The 21,805-nt window shown below is 52.0% G+C and overlaps 1 pseudogene; it reads right to left on the bottom strand.

Moving 5' to 3' along the window:
- The window catches only part of LOC100906553 (long-chain-fatty-acid--CoA ligase 4-like), a 6,818-nt pseudogene extending 1,748 nt beyond the window's left edge, over nt 1-5,070 (bottom strand).
- Nucleotides 5,071-21,805: the final 16,735 nt, after the last annotated feature.

Raw genomic sequence — 21,805 nt, forward strand, 5'->3', positions numbered from 1 at the left:
GCTCCGACTTTCCCACACGTCGGATCGCAAGCCTCCATGATGGCGGCCCCTGCAGCCGTTTCCGTCAAGCCGTAGCCCTGGACGACGGCGCAGTCGAGAGCGTTCCGTACGAAATCGTGGGTGTCTCCGGACAGCGGGGCCGAGCCCGTCGCGATGACTCGCATTCGCCCTCCGAGCAGAGCGGACACCTTGTTGAACACGAGACGATCCACGATCGGGGTGCGATAGCCCATTCTGACCCAGAAGTTTTTATAGGCGACCACGTGACGGAAGAACATTTTCGAAAAAGGTCCCTTCGAATCGGCCACTTCCGTGATGGCCTTACGGACGCGGTCGAGGACCAGAGGTACCGAGACCATGATCGTGGGCTTCAGAAGTGCGGCGTCTCCCTTCTGGCCGCTCTTGATTCCTGTCGACTTGTCGGTCAGAGTCAACGGGGACGAATAGCCGATCTTGCAGCCGAGAGCCAGGGACAGGTGCTCAGCGGCGAGTTCCAACACGTGAGCTAACGGGAGGTAGGCGATGTAGGCGTCGTTATCGTCGATCACCTCAGGGACGATGGTCGCGAAGCCTCGCGCTGTCGCGACGATGTTCGACTGTGAAATCATAACGCCTTTCGGCATACCGGTGGATCCGCTCGTGTACATGATGATGGCCGTGTCTTCGGGGCCGGGGGTTTCCCCGCGAAGCTCTCTGTCGGCGGTGGCTCCAATGGTTTCGAGTTGAGAGAACGGGAGAAGATTAATGCCTTGCGGGTCGGCGGGTTTCGTTTTCATCAGAGGGTTCTCCATGTAGATGACATGCGTAAGCGAAGACATCTGAGGTAGGATTTTCACAACTTTCGGCAGAAGATCCAGCGACGTGATCATGTGAGTGCTTTCCGTCTCGTTGACGCCGTGGATAATGCCGTCTTCTCCAAGGGTGGCGTAGAGAGTCACCACAGGAATGTTCAAGCGGAGACAAGCCTGCATTCGGATAGAATATGGTCATTAGTCATTAGCCGTCAGAATAGGCCGATATCGACTCCGTGGGGATTGGGGGAAATCATGATGATTGGTAATGGCGAATACGAAAGAGTTCCGGCCTGGAGCTGGAAGAGAAGAATTACCTGAGCGGCCAACATCCACTCCATTCGAGTTTCAGCGAAGATAACAACATTCTGGCGGGGTCTCACTCCGAGTGACATGAGCCCTTTGCCGATGAGGTCGAGTTTCTGATCCATTTCACGATAAGTGATCCATTTATAATCGCCCAGAATCAACTTCTTGAACGACTTTCCATCAGCCTGCTCCTCCATCTCTTCGCCGAAAATCTGAAAACAGCAGGGTTGTCAGGAAAACGTTTCTCGTTCCCCCCTCCCCTCTATCCGCTCATTCGGAGTCCGGAGCTTCAAGCTCGGCATCGGCTAGGGCTCCTTCAGAACTGGAAACATCCGGCAGAACTTACTTCTCGGGCTCCGAAGCATGGCTTGTCGGGATAAACTTCGATGGCGTGCCTTGTGATTTTGTCGACAGTGCGCGCTCCATTGAAAATATCCTCGTTGCGAACGACTTTGCGCACGTAAGCACTTCCCGTTGGACCCTCGACTTTCTTCGAGTAGACGAGATACCTGGAACACGCATGAACGCTTGCTGAGAGTATTCCCTACGGCTAGAAAATCGCTTCCTGCAGGCACTCGACCACGTGACCCAGAAGACGGGAAAAAAATGAGGAAAATTCGAGCCTTGGACGAATGATCGATGGGCGCATCCGAACGTGACAATCGGAGAGGATCCACGGTCGGTGATTCCTGAGATCGCCGCGGATATTCTCCCACTTCGGAAAAACAACCTTGGAGTCGGTGTGCTCGACGTATGTCAATGCGACAGCTGACGGCAAAGCACATCCCGCACAGGGGCTTGGAGAGCCGCCTGAACAGATGTCGTCACATCACACAAATCCTTATAATTCAAATTTTTACAAGCTCTCAAATCGTGTTTCGCGTACAGGTGGCTCCCGAAGGTGTACATGGAGTGCGAAAAGAGAGAACACGACGCTCTTTTCCTCCCGACACGACAGCTTCGCGAAAAATTTCGAAAAGACAACTCACCGATTGTTCCACCTGATCCAAGGCTGTTGGATGACCGTGTAGAAGGGTAGGGTCAGTATGTCGTAGGCGTAGTTCAGAGCTTTGATCGCCCCGATCGCCACATGGTGGGAAAATGTGATCCCTGAGGGGACGGGAGAGCTGGAAGGAGCACTCATATCTGCAAGGAAGCAAATCACGACTTAAGTCTACGATCGTCGATAGTTAGCTCGTCCGGGTCACAAGGGCGACCGAATATCCGACCGCCGACCTGACAGGCCATAGAGAGAAGTTGTCCCACACCTAGCCCGGTCTTGACGAAGCACTCGACCGCGATGTATACTGTCAGCGCTTTGACCGGGGATCGGATGACCGACCCTAGACACAGGCGAATCGGAATGCGGCAGTCGGAAGCAAAACTCAGAAAAACCACAGCAAATCCCCGTTGATCGTCTTGGCCGACCCGACGCTTCGATGAAATATACCCAGGTCCAGGTATGCTCGACGAGCACCGGTGCTCACCCATTACTTTGGACCGCTCTCGCGCATCGAATCGAACGATGGAGATGGAATCTCAAGTACGAGAGAACACTTCTACATCACGCCACCGTCCATAGTCCATCCGTATTCCGTAGATCTTGAGCAAGCCGTCCCGAACGTATCCGGGTCGATCGTTTCCACCGCTCCATTGATCTTCCGACGAAACGGCTTTAAAGCGCGCTGTATCGATCAGCACGCTTTTGATTACTCTCGCTTAGTTTAAGCAATTTCGTCGCCAGCGCGCCTTCGTTCTTGACTTGCGTCTTCAGTCTTCGTCCGGAGGCGGTCGCCGTTCTTTCCGGCGGTGCGAAAAGGCTTCGCGACGCCGACAAATTTCAGTTCTGCGGCAACGAAGGACCGTCCACGCGGAATGCGCAAACAATAGAAGATCCTCCCTTGTGACACCCGAGCATTGGCTCTGATGACGAGCGGGCATTCGTTTCTTATACCTGAGTCATGCTGGATACCAAGCGAGCAAAAGCGAAACGAGAGATGATTTCACCGATTTCGGTGGGCCAGCCAATCGAGAATCGAAGCCCGGATCCTCTCCGGCACCCCACAAATCCTCGCGCGCCAAGCTCGAGGACGTACGAGGAACCTGAGCATATGGGTCATCGGCAAACCCTCGGTGCTCGAATTCGTTTTATCTCGCAGAACTTCATGGGTTCGCGGCTTCCCGAAATTTCGCTCTGAGTGAGGGAGCTCGGAAGGAGTTCCGCTCGGGGCCCGACACAGAAAAGCTTCAAGGACCCGCAGAAACTACCGAAGTCACCCCATAAGCTTCCAGGTCACGGATAGATACCGAATAAGAATAGCTGGCCCTTCGAGAAAAGCTTCTTCCGAGAGGTCAATGCCGTTCGGTGTACATACGCACAAGCGAAACAACTCGTTAAGCACCTCCCGCCACGGCTGAAGATCAGCTGTCTATTCGAAATCGGAAATCGGCCCGTTAGACGGTGTATTGAGGAAGACGCGACGCTCGACCGTCGACGTAGAGAGTACTTCCTCTCTGTTCAAGTAAATTCGGCTGTGATTCACCGCTAGGAACACACGTGGTGATCACGCCACCGAGCCATAAACATTGCCGCTGCTTCTGGAACAACAAGCGTCATCGAGCCCTGACTCAAGCGACCCAGGGATTGGCTCGTATTCCACACAGCGACAGATGGAACGCGACCGATTCGATCTCGGCAAACCGAGGAAACTCTAAACACTAATCGACCCATCGAGGAGTCCTTGGCAGCTGATGCAACTGCTGGAACTGTCGCAGAGCCTCAGGGCTCGGGCCAGACGTGGCACAACCATACCCTCGCCATCGTCCATGATCTGACAGCTTAACTGGAACACTCGGTGTCGGTCATTGTAGTAGTCATCGTCGTCGTAGGAGTTGCAAGTTGCATCAGTTTCCACGACCGAGAGAACGGATCACTTCCGAGTTTCGCTGGTCCCGAACGAGCCGAAGAAGACCCCAATCAAACGACGGCGGCCGTTGCAGGTTCTTTTCCGGGGAGACCGAGCGGAATCGATTGTCGAGCTCGCTGACCCTGGAGAGGGAACGAACCGGCCTCGAACCGCGGAAGAGGCCGCCGAGCAGCCAGATTGCCGCAAACGTGATTCCCAGCGTGATAAAGAGACATTTTTAGAACTGTCAGCCGTGCAGTCCACGTGATTGTCAAGTTTCGGAAGCTCCAGTGTTCTTTTCCGAACAAAATCCTCGACATGACCATCGTTGGTCTACTGGCCGAATCGGCTTTAGGGGAGATAATCGCAGATTGGAACGACTGACGTTGTCGTCGTCGTCGTCCAGAAAAACGCTACGTCAGATCTCCGGAAATAGTGTCTGGAATAGATGAGCACGCTTTCCGTTTCCGAGAATATCGCCCGTTTGAATAGAGATAGATCCGCGGCCGGAAGAACTCGGCCGACCATGTGGATCACCGTCCGAACTCGAATAATTGGTGGAGCCGACTCTCGAGTGACGACCATTGTGATCAGCGGAGTTCGAATTTTTCCGCACAGAGAACTCGGACCCGGCGGACTCAGCCCGCAGATGTCACGCTCCCAAGCGGGCGGTTTCTGTTTTCGGGGAGCACGAATCAAGACAACTGAGCGGATGTCGAAGAGTAGAGAGAACGGGCGGTCGCGGTGCGCGACGCGCGTATTCCGCTGCTCTTCAATTCGAAGGAGATCATACACGTCTACTGGTGTTACTCACTGGCTGTTCGGCTTTTTTTCTGGTCGGGCTGTTCCTTGGGCAGCTGCTGCAACCGTTGTCGTCCCGAGGACGCTTTCTCTGTCAACCGTTGGAAGAGATGTTCACACACCAGAGCTGCAGCAGGAGACTACAGGGGAATCACCAAGGTACTCGACCTATGATTCCGTACCGACTACCACGAATAGTAGGTCTGTCAGACAGACACAGTAAGTCAGTCAGTAGTCAGCCTACCGCAGCTCACACATAGAGAACTGCCTCGCCTGCTAAGTGGCGCTAGCATCGCATAAATAAAATCGTACGATGTTCCACCCTCTCCGATCGGACGAGGCGAAGGGAAAGAACAACGCGCACCACACGAATCCGGCCGGGGTGGCCGCCAGCCAGCGGCTCGCCTGCGAACCCGTCAGGCGAGCGAGCGAGCGAACGGCCGACTAGTCAGCCAGCCAGCCAGCCGGCCAGTCTGCCGGTCTGTCGGGCGGTCGGCCGGCCGGCCAGACACAGCAGCCGCACCGGCGGCGCGGCGGCGGCGGCATCAGGCCTTGCTACCGACTCTCGATTCAAGCCCCGGCTTTGACAACGTCTTTGCCCGGGCGCTGCCCACCGATGACGCATTCGCCCCATGAGCCACAGCAGTTGGATCCGGAAGGACAGCTGTTCTTGATCGGAGTGGCGTTTTCCGAGATGTTGCAGGAACTGCATTAGCGGACACCTGTGTCGATCCTCGTTCGGACCGCTTAGATTGAATTCGCGATCCCCACCCACATCTACTCGAGTTGCGTGCCGTATGCAGGGGAAAAACGAAGGTTTACGTGTACTGGCGACTTATGCAACCGCTGACACGTTTCTTCTGCGACCCTGCGCGGGAGTCGCGGGGAGCGCCGCGCACATGAACAGCGGTCCTTGAGAACGATGCCCCTCGAATCAATCATTCCGCTTGGGCCGCGATCCTTTCGCTAAGTCCCGCAGCTCCATTTGTCTCAGTCAGAAAGTAATTCCATTGAACAAATACTTTCAACGGGATTTACGGATCGCGTGCTCCTACATCTCGTAATACTGCCTGCTACTCTATTGATTGCTACAGATGACGTCGCCTCCTGCCTGCGTAAGCGTTCGAGTGACTGACTGACTGACTTAAGGACTGACTGACTGATTGGTCGACAAAGAAAGCTTTCAACCACAGAGCGCCTAAGACTTCTCGTTCCAGAAACCGTTGACTTCGGATGAGTCAACGATTAAATGCCGCGTTCTCCTCTGATCTACCGGCGGCGCGCATCGTAACCACGCTGGGATGAAAAATGCCTTTCACAGAATTAACCGATCGCGCCATCGTTCCAACGACCGAGAAAGCAAAACCATCGAGGCGCTAATAGACTCCTCCCTAGCCTGAAAAATTCTTGGCGTGGAGTGTTGCTGTGAGTGCCGACGATATTCGCCAGAAAGCGGCAGATAAAACCCTGTGGACACGCGCCGGCTGATCGGGGGATTTTATCTCTCGACGCAGCGAAATTCCTTGAAGCTCAGTCAGAGGAAAGACTCGTCATTTAGGAATGAAGGGAACTGACAGCATCGGCTTAGGCGTCGATCCGTGACCCAGTCAAGTTCCGTGTCCTAATCCCGAGCCTAGTGAAGTAACGCTCCACGAGGGTGTGGTCACCCTCGACTCAATGCTGTTCTCTCGATCGCAAGAACCTCTTCAACGAAAGGAGACGGAGGAGATTATATTGTACTCCGGATCCATCAGACTCCTATGTCATGTCTAGACGGCTAGACGGGAAGGGGATTGAGGGGCGGGGGGCCAGGATGGAACACATTCGCGAAATCGAGCTCCGCACAGAATGACGCTCGAAGTACATAAGACTTCAAAATTTGTCAAGTCGCTTGGACAAAGTCCATTAGGAGCGGTAATTAAAACGATCAGGGAGCAAGCGGCGCGATCAGATCGATATCTCCAGGTGAAGATAGGAAGTACGCACACGAGTTTCGGAGCGACCTTGGAATAGAGCAGATCAAGGGGGATGATATAATAGTATGTACTCCGATGTAGATATAAGTTTTCCCTATCAGATCATGATCATTGGCAGCCCACATCTGCTCGTACATGTATCGGCGGCGGAGGAGGAGAAGAAGGAGGAGGAATACAGGGGGAATAGATAAGCATCTTTTAGCGACGGAACGATCGCATGCGGTGATCGTAGTCGTCGCCGCGCGGTTCTGGCACTGGCGAGATCACCTGTTGAGATAAAATAACGGAGCAAGTTTCGTAACCACGCGTGGTACCCGCTCGTTTGTTTCTTTCTCAAGGTGGATCCAACGTTGTCTAGATGAGGGATTTATTGCCAGTTAGTTTTCCAGACTCATTCGGCGGCTTATTATCTCCCTTGTCTGCGATTTCTGCTCTGTGTGTTTTCCGTTTCCTTTTTCTCGTCTTTCTCGGCACCGGAATTCACGCGCAGAGCGGAGAAAACTCCGCGAATCTGGGAAATTCTGCGGAACTGTGACATTCGTCTCACAGTCACGAGGATCGCCGTGACAGCCAGCTAACTTCTTCGATCATCAGACAAATCATGGAGTTGCACAATTCCCCGGAGGTCTTCATGCGAGCGCCATTGGCTCGCTTACGATCATAATGCAAGGTCGCGCGGATACAGCAGAATATTTTGCTTGAATAAAAAGCGCTCCCCGGTGCGATTTGAACCCGAAAATGATTTTGCGAGGGATCCGTCACTCTCTGAACCCGCTGGCCGAAAACAAGAAACATCCACCACCGGATGTTGTTTACCGGCGCAGTCGCTGCCACCTCGGGCTCATCAACCCGTCTCCAACGGCTCAGCGAGAAAGTGAGATTAACTCCTGTTGATTTCTGTATGTTGAGCCGTATGCTCCGCTCTTGCCTCTGCGAAATTTCTCTTCTCTTTCTGTCTTTCCGTCTCGGCTCAATTCCCGTGTTGGTGCCGAAAGCCCTGGCGACGTCGACGGCGGTCGGGGGAAACCGCGTTGGAAAAAAGAATTCACATTCGCCATTTACTCACAGACGGTCTGCGCAAGGTCGAACGATCTTCGCGGCCGTATCCGGCCCAGATAAATGGCGCAACGCGGCATCTTATCATTCTCTGTATCTCTTGTCGCCTGTGCGCAGCTAATCATCGATGCGTTCATCGCGCCTAGAATCGTTAAGCGTTCGCCGATCATTCCAGTATTTCGACTGGATTTCCTGAATGAATTTATAATCGGATCGATCAAGACGAGCTCTCTGCTTTCTTCCGTTCCTCGAAAAGAACTCCTCACCAAATGCTGTGGAGGCTCATGGACAGCTGACATGTGCCGAACGGAAGGAGAACACTTGCCAAAGTTTCCCGTAATAATAACCTCCCGCTCGGATGGCTGCTTCGATCCCGCGCGGATTTTCTCAACAAACTCCGAAGGGTCCATACCTTCGAATGAGCCTACATTCGCAAAGCATGCAGATGGATAAGAGCGTTGGCCGATTCTCTCGCGATGTAACGAGCGAGTAAAATTGAACATCTCACGGTCGTTCTTGTTGATTCGCCAGAGGAATCGGATAGCAATCAAGGTACTCCGGAGCGAAAGTATCGGGGAGCTATTGGGCAAAATATATTCGAGCAAAAGGTCTTCTGCATCTGCTTAGCTCATGTTCCCCGGTGTGATTGAACAAAAGCGTGCCAGACAATAGACCCAGATCACCCCCGCTAGGCTCCGGCTGGCAGCGAATATGAATAAGGCAGAGCTAAGCGGCCATCGTTCCTATCGTCCTCATCACCATTGTAGTTTATCATAATTCAGGATCAAAGCTGAACGGATGAGTCTACCGTGCCGAACAGATTGAGATCGCCAGAAATATTCATTCTATTTCCATGACGCAAGGAAAATGATTTTTCGCGCACTCTCAACATCAGCTCATGTTATTATATGATGCAACAACCAAGAACTATCTTTCCAGTCGATACTCTGAGCGAACCAGGTGCCGCCAGATAACGAGGAGATCTGGGTCCAGAATTGCCGCATCGGCGACGCTTTCGCGGGAAGGCGATCGATCGAATATTCACGGACAATCTATGCCAGAATCGATAAGAGGAAGAGGAAATTCCCTCAGGATGACAATTTCCATGATCAGGCGACAGATTTGAGCAATCTGAGCGTCAATAATGTGATCGAACTCTGAGCGGCATGTTTGTTTTTCCGAGTTCGACGGAGGAAGGACTTGGTACAGTATAATTTACTGCAAGAGAAAAACTCGGTCGGAGGAGCCCAGAAGGATGGTTTGATTTTCCTCCGGTGGTGTAGTCCGCAATCGACCGCGAGCACCGAAACTTTCAGTCTCGAGGACTTCGTAGAAGACTCGGTCAGAACACTAAGGTCGGAGCTGCCACCGCCAGCGTGACGCAAAGTCAACCCCATCCGACAATGAAGACAACTCTGAAGCAGAACAAACGCGTCGAGCTCCGCCCCCGTATGATCATCGATATCGAATCTAGACAGAGGTCGCTGTTCATACAAGAGGGATGAATCAGTGTCACGCAAGAAGAACGTATGCTCCTGCGAGATTCCGATTCCCAAAGCGCAGCACCCGCAACAACGACAGCCGGCTTCGCAGATCAGTCGCAGCAGTAAGCGGGTCTTCGAACATCCTAGGAGCGGGACGTCGAGTCCGTCGAAAGCGTGAATCGAGAGTGCATGCGACAGCCATCCTCATTCGAGCATGCCCAATCGAACTCCGACCGCTCACCGCGAACTCTTGATGAGCGGTGCTCAAGTTGAGTCGACCGACCCAGAACTCGAGCGAAGGGGCGCGCATAATGATAAAATCGGACTCTTGAGGAAAGTTCACCTTACTCATGAGCATCCGCTCGAAGATCTCGAGACGCTGCGGTTCCTCATGATTTCGTGAAGTGTCCTCCGATTGAAGGAATACGGTGACGCGTGAGGAGTCACACCCATGGACACGGACACACACAGAAAAGGCCATACATACTTTCGTTCTCGAGATTCGGCGGTTTCTGGTGTAGCTTGAGGCACGAGCTGGCGAGGGATCGGAGACGTCGCCGGCGCACGTTCTCTGATCCGGGAGTCCACGGCAGAACTTGACACAATCGGCCGGACACTGTTTTATGCGAAAAATAGAATGCTGCAGGTCCTTATGACCGAGTTTGGATGAGGAGGATGAGAGTGTTCTGCAGGAAGCGGGATGGGTCCATTCCGCTCACCTACTACACCGCAAGGGATCCCGCTCGACCTGAGGAACGCGCTATGGGGCTGCTCTCGCGTTCCTGAGGGGGGGTCCATCCCATCGAGAGCGATTCCGGCAGGGTACGGTGCTCGGCGTAAGAACTCTTGATCGGTTGGGTTATTGGCTCCCACGAGCTCTCATTCACACCCGGACATCTTACCAGCAGTGAATCCTGAGACAAGTCCCGCAGCAAAAATAGACAAACGAACTAGCATGCTGCCATCGGTGAGCATCTTTGATTGACCGAGCCGGTGCTCAGCCCTATGGTCATGATCATCTCCACAGACCCGTCGATCGATTTCGTCCCTGGAGGGTCTTTGACCCGCGTTCAAGAAAGCCTAGCCGCAGAGTATGATAGTGATACCATTTTCATATACGTCGTTGTCTGTCCCTTAACGTCGAGAGCTGTAATTCGCCGGTTGCAGAGGCTTAAGTTCCTTTAACGATTATGCGCAGCGGTCCAGATTTCAAAAGATGCGAACAAGGTCTCCTCCGCAGACATTATCCGGTCAGGCTTGGATCCGCCGAGCCGGATTCGAACTTTGTTGTGGATTTCGAATGCATCGGCGCAGCAACTACGGAAACCCTCGTCAGGCCCCGCGTGTTTCTCGGCTCAAATAGCTGTTCCAGAAAGCCGAACACCGCCGACTTTCCGTTGTGCCGTTCAGCTCTGAGAGAATCAGATGTGTCTCTGACGCACGGGGACTTCCAAATCAGTTTCCACGTTTTTGACGACCATCCACGATAATTCTGTTTTCTTTCTCCTTCTGGAATGTTTCTTCAACCGCGCCGCGCTAGATCAGCTGACGATGGCATCACCCGACTCGTCGTGATGCCTCTCCGCATGGAGAAAATGCGTCGAAGTTCCCCCGTGAAGAACACGACGCGATTCCGGGAGAATGAACAAGAAGTTGAAATTGAGAAAACAGAGGGCAGACGACACAGCAGAACTCCCTTCAGGGACGCTCAATCCCATGTGGAATTAAGGAGGGTCCGGCAGCGTCAAGAAGACCGTTCTGATTCCATAACAATCAAGACATAGATACTACTTAACGCAGACAACAAAGAGTCCCCTTGCACCCGTAGCAGTTTTTTTTCGAAACTCGAATGTGATCTGACTCTGGTGAATTGCCCAGTGACCGCAGAACAGACGCGTTTTTATGGGCGCTGGGAGCAGTGTTTCTCGTGGTAACGCAAAGAAGACAGCGGTGACGACGCCGGCAGTCGCACCAACAAACGTTGTCAAGCCGCTTGATGTCAAGGCCGCTGCCATAACGGTTTGAAGACTTGCCCATGATACAACCATTACCGTCGCGGTTCCGACACCGAGGATTATCGATGGAGCAGCGCCCGAGAGCCCGGTACCAGAACTCGGTCTCGATCGATTCGTGGATGTGATCAATGACGATATCCATCGAGTCTGCGTCTTGATGGGAACGGGCATCGCGTTAACGCTTCATAGGTCGCACAACTGGCGGAATGAACGAAGGTTCGCTATTCCATGTCTACCGATATGCGGAGCCCGATGGGACAGGCAGGAGCGGCACACGAGAAAAATCGCTGTGATCCGCGATGACCATTTATCGTGCGTCACAGCTTCCCATCGACGGGATCAGATACTGCTTGCGACATTTGACATTCTGTGACATTGTGATTAGGATCGTCCAGAAATTCCCCTGACAGAAATTCGACATCTGTGACGGATGATCAGTTGCGGGAAGGCTTCGCTAAAAAGTTCCGTCGCGGCTCGATTGAGCGGTGAACTCGTAACTTGTTTCTCTTTTGCGCGCGAAAACCGCGCGCACGGAGCGCCCTTCGACACGAGCCGTTCCGAAAGGCCATCGTCTTCCCTTGTTGTAGCGGTCCGGCTCAGTTAGACAACCTGATCGCGTTTGAAACGGAGCCGACCATTCTGCCGTTCTGGAATATTTCCGAGCTATTTTGATCCGATTGAGTCCGGCATATATTCCGCTTCTCGACCGGTGACTTGATTGAGGAAAACCACGGGGTCATTACAAGGTTTACTCCGCGCGACCAGATCGGTGGTACGACAAGTTCATCTGTCTGTTCAACGTGAACTGAATCTGGACAGGAACAAGAGAAACTTCCTCTTGTCCGGTATGCAAGGAGTTTCCGGTGGGAGTGTGCCGTCAGGATCTCGCGTATCGTTTAAACTGCTCCAGGAATTCCGGTGATCTCGGCAGCCCCATTTCCTCATTGATAAAGGGAAAACTCACTAAATACTCACTCATTACTGCTCAATATTATCCGTATGCAATATTGAGGTAATTGACCGGACCAATCGAACTTGAACACAAACACTCTCACGAGTGGGAAAAATTCGTAATGTCCGCACTTCAAACTTCTTCGACGTCTACTACTGTCCGGGTTAGCACCGACTTCTGAGATGTTTGCGAGCGCTTGGCTCTCACCCAGACCGCTGGAAAGGGATCTGTGTGCCGTGGGGCAGTCCCAAGCAACCCGTGGGGAACGCTTCGCTTGTTTGGTGTAACGATTTCTGGTAAAGTGAACGATGGTATCGAAAGGTCCTCGCGAGGTATCATGACCGATTCAACTGCGCTCATTTCAAAATTCCCTGCCGCCATACCTCGCTGAAATGATGGAGCCTTACGCAACTCAGAAATTCAGTGGGACGAATACCTTAACTTCTTATCCGACCCCCAGAACGCATGGCTGCTTAAAAAAAAGCCCGGCATGGCTAACTTCTGCTCCGGATAAGGCAGACGGTCTCAAGCGCACGTGCAAGCGACGACATTCAACCTTGACGAATGCAATCGATGATGCGCTTGAATTCGCCTTGGGAGCTCTTTCGATTCCTAATCGAGACTTTTGACCGGCTGATTGTCACTCGGACGGACCAACGAAAGATCGGCCGAATGGACGGATGATCGCATGAGATCTCCCTCTTCCGAGAATATCTATGCTAGACGTCCGGAATCACGCGGCAGCGATGCGATACGGCCGAATTACACGGAGGTCCGTACGCAGAAATATTATTTCCGATACAGAAATCGGCCGGCCTTACGTCAAAACGAAGGAGCAAACCGGATCTACAGGAACGGATTTGAGGAGCGCGCGAACCCACAAACATGTCGATGCTCCCACTCAGTCAGATTTTTACCCAGAAGACTTGTTGTTGTTATTCGAGTCGATCCTACAACACGGGCGGATGGATTGACAGACGGACGGACGAACGAACGGACGGACGGCTATGCCGTAAGCAAGTCTTCCTTCCTGTTCTTCGAGGGGGTTAATCCATTCGATAAAAATCAGTGCTCGGAAAGGCCATAGATTCCGTCCGTTTGATTATGCAAATGGGCACTTACTCTCGGACGGATCCGCTATTTTGAAGAAACCCGAAGCCTGAATTGAATGTCAAGAAACACGAAGAGACCTGCGCCCGCAGAGCACAGGTATTCATATCGCCCGGCGTGATCTTTGACGATGACGGCATCCGTGAAACGTCACGTAGGTAAACCACTCGGAGCCTTCGAGCCGCTGCAAGGTCTTCCGCGGATTCAAGTCGGAGAACGGATCAATAAAAAGTGTTCGATGGAAATTTCTCCTAAGCCGCAGAGAATCCGGACAGACGATAGGTATATCTGCTATGTGGCTGAGCCATCCAAAGCGCGGGAAAGCTTTCTGACGCGAGTGATACGCAGATGTCTTAACTCTTCTTCGGTCAACAATGGCATTACAACGCTTAAACTATCCGACAAGAAAGCCGTATCTCCTGAGAGCATCCGATTCTGAAGCTTGAGGATCATGCTCGGTCAGAAGATCCATCTCTGTCCTCCGTGATAGGCTCTTTCAGCTTCCGTTCTAGAATTTGCCGATACGGTTGCTTCCTTCTCCTACTTTGGAGGAACACTGAGCCTCAGTCTCGGACTTAATCGCTCTCTCGAAATTCTGCTCTGCGGATTTTGCTGCGAAACACCGCATCCTCCGCTCTATCCAGAGACTCAAGGAAATGTGAAATGCTCCCGCCCCACGAGTCTTCGGAGACTAGGAGTCCGATCGCGGTTCGGGCGCGCCCTGACTCCAAGTTTCCCCAGATTTGACGCCGTATGACATCGATATTTCGACTCGCGACTCGGTCTATGTCACATTCGTGTACCATTTTGAGGGAATGCACTGGACCTCTGCCGGCTGGGACTCCGATATCATCATTAATCATGACTCGAGAGGACCACGACCAGGTTTCGGCTTCGCACACCGAAAGATACCACCGAGAGAACGCCTCTCTCGAGACGATCACGATTCAGATCTAGGTAGGTACTCCGAACGCGAGGATGGGGCCGAGAGCTTCTACACGCTAAACAATATTCAAAGAGTACTCACATTTATTCAGATACATGATTGGACTTGAGACGAGTTCGAGTGAGATTGAAATGAAGTATTTCGAAGTGTCATGCTCTTGCCTCCGTTGCGGAACCCCTTTCCATGTTTTTTTCAGGATCGCGCCACTTTTCCCTCTCAGAACTCGCGTCAAATCTCCAGAAACGCTCGGGCATGAAAAACTTTTCGGGAAAGCCGGCGCGGAAGGTACGGAAGCGATACGACTGCTTTCTGACAGAAAAGAGTAGACGGACAGATCGAGCGCCGGATGGATGGAACAACGGACAGACGAACGGACGTACGGATAGACCTCGATTTTTTCTCGCAACTACTGTGGAGCACAAATCGACGTCAGCGCGCCGGAAACGCTCGTGTGGACGATTCTTGATATCGTGAATTTCAGTTTGACGTCACGAACAGCATCGTCTCTGAGGGACCTCGCGCGTCGGAGGCGATCGCCCGCTGAAGTCGGTTCGGCCAGGCGAGGATAAACAAGACAGGCCGCTAAGCGGGATATTAATTCAGATGGAAGGATTCCTCATGAGCATTGAGTCGAGATGACCTCTGTGAGATCTTTGACGAGTACAACTTATGAGAGATCTGATATCCATGTTGCGGCGGGGAGCAGCTCCGCTAAGAATGGATCGGTTCGATCTCGGGATGGAGATGTGAGGCTCCTATAACATAATCTTGGAGCAGACGAACGGGTAGAATGGCGAACATAATTCGTAATGACCCGGAATGGGAGAATTTCTGGCGGTGAATAAACTTGATGGAAAAGCCCTGGCCGGCTGCGGGTTTCCCAGTCAACTCAAGAGAGCGTGATCGTTCTGGAATGGCGAAGAGCCTGCTTGAATTCCAGAAACCGTCTTGTTTTCTCCGTAATCACAATTAGCCTTTATCGCGGGTCTGATAGTCTGATTACGATCCGGATTGTGGATTCTCGTCTCTCTCCGCACTTGTGGGCTCGCTGTGACGTCAATGGGTTTCAGAATATGCTGTCATTCATGGCTGAAGCCGCGGTTCTGGAAGTCAGAAGCTTCCCGATGGCGATCGATAACATTCGCGGAGACGGCTGCCGACGCTCGCATGACGTGTGACGGAAGTTCCCCGAGACCGATGGGTCATTTTCTCTCCGTCGAGCGATCGGAGAGCTGACAATGGTATCTCGTACGATCGCATCATGAGCGTAGGCATCCCGTTCGCTACAGCCGTGTCTCCCGTTATTACGGTCAACACAGTGAGGACGGATCTCGTTTTTTTTCCTCGTCGCCTCTGAAATCACCTCGTTGTCCCGACATCGTGCGAGCCAAGCTCATTTGCGCGAACGAACTCGATTCAGCTCGAATGGACTTATCAGGCAGAAATCCGTTTTACGTCAAAGAGGCGATTTTTCTCGTTGTGGGCCGGCCATCGAGGCTCATTTTATCCCAGCTAGGCTACCTTTTCTGTGACGAGACCGTCCGTGTATTCCGCTGTCGTGTCCCTCTTGAAACTGCTCAGGTCGAGTCAGCTGTCCTCACTTGCGTCTTTTGCGGATTTTTCTTTATCCGAGATCCTATGCGGTCGGTCGAGCGCCTAGTGATCTGCCAGAAATAAGTTCTACGACAGGTTTCGACGTCGGTAGACAGACGTTTCTGTTTCAGATTTAGAAAAACGTTCGCTAAAGTCGAGCGATATTTTGTCGCAGAGCTTGCCTCTGCTCTTGGGAGCCCCGCGTGACGTGTAAGCCAGGGATGCCGCACGGACGGTCAAAAACTTCGAGGAAGAAGTTAGGAATGTCACGACCCTAAATTATTGAGTCCTCAGCTCATCAGCCGCGAGGGAGCGTTCTCTGCGACGTCTTCTCCTCACGCTCCCTGCTACCACTTTTCTGACATGAATGCGAATTCGATACCGCCGGAATGGATAAAGCTGTAGGTCTGAACCTGAGTCAACGAAGAAGATGCTGCGCTCGACTCACCGTAATGGAGCAAAGCCTCCCGTTGTTTTTAGGGTCTGAACTCGAATGATGTCCGCTCAAGAAGTGGTCCTCCTAAATCTAAGCACTCGCGCCACGATGTTGCCCTTAGGAATTTCTTGCGAAAATAAACCTTAGATACTGTGGCATGCGGACCAATAACAGCGACAGCCGGACGTCGCGTTTGACGTTTTGCAGGGGCGAATAGAAATATGCTGTGTACCCCGGAATGAGGCGTGTGAAGGAGGACTCGCATGGCGAGCTCCACGTATGCGGAGCCTCCCGTCTGGGCGGAACATGCCAACGCTCCGCGGAACAGAGCTGGCATACAACAGAATTTTCATGAGACGAGCCGCATACGGAGTTTCTTGGTGGCCGAAAATATCAATCCACAGAGTGCATCTAAGAAGCCTTCCTCACAAGCGATACGAACTGTCGCACGGTTCGTCTTCGGCGTGGTGCTCTCAAAAGTCCAGCAGCTGTTGTGGTACGGAAACTCCTCCAGGAGGGAGCTTCCTCGTCTAGGTAGTATGTTTCACGCCAGGTTCTTCATTGGCAAAGTCTTCCATGGGGAGATGCCGGCGAGGGCCATTCGTTTCACGTAATGGTCTGGGACTCGTGAAACGCGGTATCTCAGAGGAGGTACCCGACGCTTTACTCCGAATGATGAGATCGAGAGGCTTTACTATCTAGTCATGGGAAACTCCATTCATTCCTTATGTTTTGAAAACCCTCCTGGCGATATGAACGCAAGGAATGGTGAATTTCCTGCAACCTTCATGGGGATTACGTGATCTTCAAAGCTCTCGGAGAAGATACGGAATCAATGGAAAATTCCTCAGCGATCCATCATTGAATAAAATTATCTCATCGAGGCTGCTGATGTATGCCCATCGAATTCCCGTCGTCATTTCCGTCTGCACTTTGAAGAATTTCTGACCATATTGCCGGATCCATCACCCATCGTTTATTGCATATTCGCCTTCGACGGATCGTCATATGCGAAAGAAAAAGGAGACTCGCGAGACTTAGGCGGCCAATGACGCCGTGAGTTGAATGACCGATACTACGTAACCTCGTTGTTCCAGAAATCGATCAATGAAGTCATTCACGATGAGGGAATATGATGAGGCTCAGAATAAGATCACGCAAGAGGCGGTCACCGGTCATGTCAAGAATTAATTAAGAATCACCCTCGGAGTCCGACTTCGCCTAGCTCATTCGGCGGGCCCAGATCTGAAGTCTATTTTCTGAGCCGCAGCTGACACGATGCTGTATTCGAGTTTTGGAACAAAATTTCCAGAAGCGTAGCCATGAGTCGTAGCGTCAGCATACGAAATTGGCTTATCTAGGTGTCTCCTCAGATACTCATCAGTGAAGTTCTGTGTTGGGACAGAGCAGTTTTCGACAGCATATCCAGCTTCTCTACTATGAGTTTCATAATGTCCGAAGCACCTGGAGCATGAAGATTTCTCACCATCTGATCTCCCGATCTAGCGCCCACGAGTTTATTCTCAACAACACTGATCAAATCGGTTCCGATACGGAGGAATTCATTCACCTATTTTTCTCGGAGATGTTTTTTCCGATCGAGCGACTGACAAAGAGGTTTCCGAGCGCATTCACGTCGCGCCAATGAAGCCAGATTACGCTAGACTGCGCTCCAGAAGTTGTGGCAGAGCGCTCCATAGGGTCGTTAAGAAGATGACCTTGGCCTCCCGGGCAAACCCGCGATTTGTCATGTATTTTGACTTGTGCTATCATCGCCTAGTTTTGTCGAGCGTCATGAACTCATCAAAGTTGCGATGTCGTCGCGGCCGGCTACCGAAGGTGAAGCAGTATTCTTGGCGACCTTCAATTTTACTGATCAGAAACGTCTCCAGGTCCGTGAAATGGTGGTTGTAAGGCTTGTGATGAGCCGCTATTTCGCTCACGAGAGTTTTGATCTCCTGCCGACTCACAGCGAAAAATGTTTCGGTGACTCCCGGACTGTGCGGTATGGATTCGGTACTGATGCTGAGAGAGAAGCTCGGTATCTGCATATAGTGAACATCAGCTTTCTCGTCAGAGGGTTTGAGAAATTCGTCTGTTTCGTTGGAAACGACATAGTAGGCTGTCTTAGGTTCAGGATTGAAGGCGACACTGCATGGTCTCCGAGGTTCATCGCATGATAGGCCGCCTGTCGGATTCCTGAAGATCTTATCGATGTCATTCATGAAAATCTGATATTTTTCCGCGTCACGGTTGCAGTTGCAAAGGGGATGAGCGCCCTGGAAGAGGGAAATGACGAGAGCGCAGTCTGCCGTCCAAACTTTGAGAGGCTTCATACCGAGTCTCCAGAAGTCATTTTCTATATGTTCTGATAGATACCGAGCGAGAGCTGAGTTGAGGTCTCCGTCCGACATGCTTGTGACAATCAGGGCGTCTGGATCGCTTGTTAGCGCTGGAATCTCCTCGTCCTTGACTCCCGTCCAGCATCGGAAGCAGCTTGGGCACTCCATACACAGAAGTTCTTCCGGTCCAATCACATGCGAGAGGAGCTCCCGCGGCAATTCTGTGGCGGTATCATTGATCGGTCTCTCCACACGAAATTTCCGCCCGTGCACTCGAAAACTCGCTCCGGCATGAAGGAGCAAAATCACGCTCTTAAGCGAGAGTTTCCCGCGGACTGCTCTCATCTGGGGATTTGCTCCTATCCGGATTGGTCTTGCGGAACGAGAATCACAATAAGCGCGTTGCGGAGTCCGGGGAGGGTCTCGAGGTAGCTCGAATTTCTTGATCGAGATCGATTCCCAGCGCTGGATGAGTTGATGTATCGACAGAAAAAGATGCAATGATTCTAGTCGCTCTTCCCTGCAGATGGTCATTCGTTTGGGACATTTGCGAGATAAAATTCCCGACTCTCACCGAAAGATTCTCCCGGCAAATCGCAGAATTTCCCTGGGCTTCTACGATGATTGAATCCCATCGACTAGTTTTGGTACGGCAAAAAATAAGGCAAGTGAAGGTTCCTGGCCGGAGATAATGTTTCCAAGATGTTTTTCTCACTGAGAGAGGTCAGGGTGCCGCGGGAGCGTTTCGTCGCTGTCACATTCTGGAGTAATGCTGCACTCCCACGAAGCAGCCTTCTTGCTTTCACGAGGGACGCTTTATCGTGGATAATGTCAAAGTGTTTCAGCATTCCGGCAAATTCAATGATTCCCATGATGCATGAGAAAAGGCGATAGAAATAACCGCGAGCGGAGGCGTTTGAAAACATTCTTAGCTGTCGCTGCTGACACCCATGCTCAGGATGAAGGTGATCGTTCGACGGGCTTCCGATTCAAATATCAAAGTAGAAAGATCGAGTCGGAAATTATACGTTGGGAGCTGGCCATTTTCTGACCGGTGATTTAGCTGTCATATCGAGCGCGTGGAGGGAAGTGGTACGTGGTCTGGTCGCAAAATTGATACAGGTGACGGAGTTCACCAAAGAAACCAATCGAAAGCGACGCGGTGGGAGTTCGTGTAATTTGATATCAGATTGATGCGCCTCTATGATAGTGGTTATTGCGCATTATGGCATCATTCTGGAGCTATACTTCCGAACAATATGAAGGCGACTCCCGCGAATGCGCAATGCGAGATGCGGAGACGATTTCGGAACACACTATGGATATCATTTCTACCCTGCATGGCTGTATCCACGCTGTCCCTTAGCCGATTATTGACGATTATTCATTATCCGCCACCTGTGAGCCGAGCCTCCCCATCCATAGAATGACCTCATGCACGGAGCATGGGATCGGGTCGGTTGTGGGTTTTAACTTGTGGGACCCGTCAATCTTAGGGCTTCCGATCTTTCAACTTCAATTCATCTTCTAGTTTTGAATATATCCGATCAATTCAAGTATTCGTTAGAGTTCGGCATCAACGGCATGCCAGTCTCTGGATTCGTCCCTTGACTGGCTCGCTGCAGCGATCAGAATGCGGTGGCGAGCGCGTGGGAGTTGAACGTGATGACTCTGAGGCCACTCCTGGAAAGAGTCTCCCTTGACGATGGGAACGATGCTGAGCGATCTCGTGTTCTGGACGACTTTTCCACCACGAGTCCCATATTTCGCATTCGTGTTGAGCGACTGCGATTCGGACCATGTTGATGTATGCGGTGAAATCGAAGGGAATCGATTTACTTTGGAGACTGTGTACAATATTCGACTGGAACAAAGTCAAATCCCTTCCTTGGATAGCTTCCTCAAATTATAAGGAGCGGAAACACTCTACGGCGTATAGTAAGCGCTGACGATATTCGATGAAGACGTTAGATCTGTTCCGAGACTCCGAAGTATTTCCGGGTTCGCGTTCATTTGTCCCAAGCGTTCAGGATCGGCTCGGAGGCGAAGCTTCCCGTCCTTGAGTCCGGTCGGGAGTGAGCATGTCGGCACCCATTGCGTTTGGTAACCACATGGTGTACGACGATCGTTCCCAACATACGGGCACCCTCATTCATTCCGAGTCCTTTGGAAGAAATTCAGACCGTCACCTTGAGCGTGTGGTGGTATATTTATTGACTGCGAACTGTGAATCAATCCCGAGTGTGTATGCACTCCCAGAGCGACCACATGCAGACCGCCGCCGCTGTCTCGTACCGCATTTACTCTGTGGTGTCTCTTAGCGGCTCGCATCCCCGCTCGGTGAGTCGGTTCCAGGTATGGAACTTGAACCAAGGTCTCTTCCTATCTCTCCACTTCTGCCTCGCTCTGTCTTTCCTCTCTTTGTCTCTATGCTCGCTGGAGATGGTTCGCCTAATGTCTACGACAAGCAGCAAACGGAGTGACCTACAGTCTGATGGACGATATTTTGTCTTTAAGTTCCAAGGGCCTCTCGAGCTTTGACAGTCAGGTTGTTCCGGTCCGGTCCGGAGGAGCGCTGTGGATTCGAAACGGCGACTCGTAGATCATCGACTCTCTTCGTCCGAGCATGAGATCCGAGCTCTCGGAATCCACGAACTACACTTCGCAATCCCGGTGCAGAAATATTGCTGTGTTTCTTCTCGTTCCTTCGTCTTTCCTAACCGTTCTGAGCGCCGAACCGGACCCGATGAAGCGCCTGAGAAAATTCAACTGCACCCTTACGCCTGAGCCTTAGTGAACGCATCGGAGATTTCTTTGCATCATCCGATATCGATCTCTTGTCGGGAATTCCGGATGTTATGACGTTTGTCAGCAGAGCTCACAGGTGTGTTTGGGTGCAGCTCCGTACCGGGAGCTGATGCCGGTTAGAGCTTTCCGAAATCCCCCGGGGTTCTCTCCTCCCGATCCCGTGCCCGACACGGTTCTAAAATTAGCTCAGAAATCGGGCTAAGTCGTCTAGACATATTGGCCTTTAGCTGGTCACGCTTCGGAGACTCAGGATATGTCTAGGCCCCTAGCTCTTGATAAT

Source organism: Galendromus occidentalis, unplaced genomic scaffold (assembly GCF_000255335.2).
Source record: "Galendromus occidentalis unplaced genomic scaffold, Mocc_1.1 scf7180000077427, whole genome shotgun sequence".
In the NCBI taxonomy this organism is placed as follows: domain Eukaryota; kingdom Metazoa; phylum Arthropoda; class Arachnida; order Mesostigmata; family Phytoseiidae; genus Galendromus; species Galendromus occidentalis.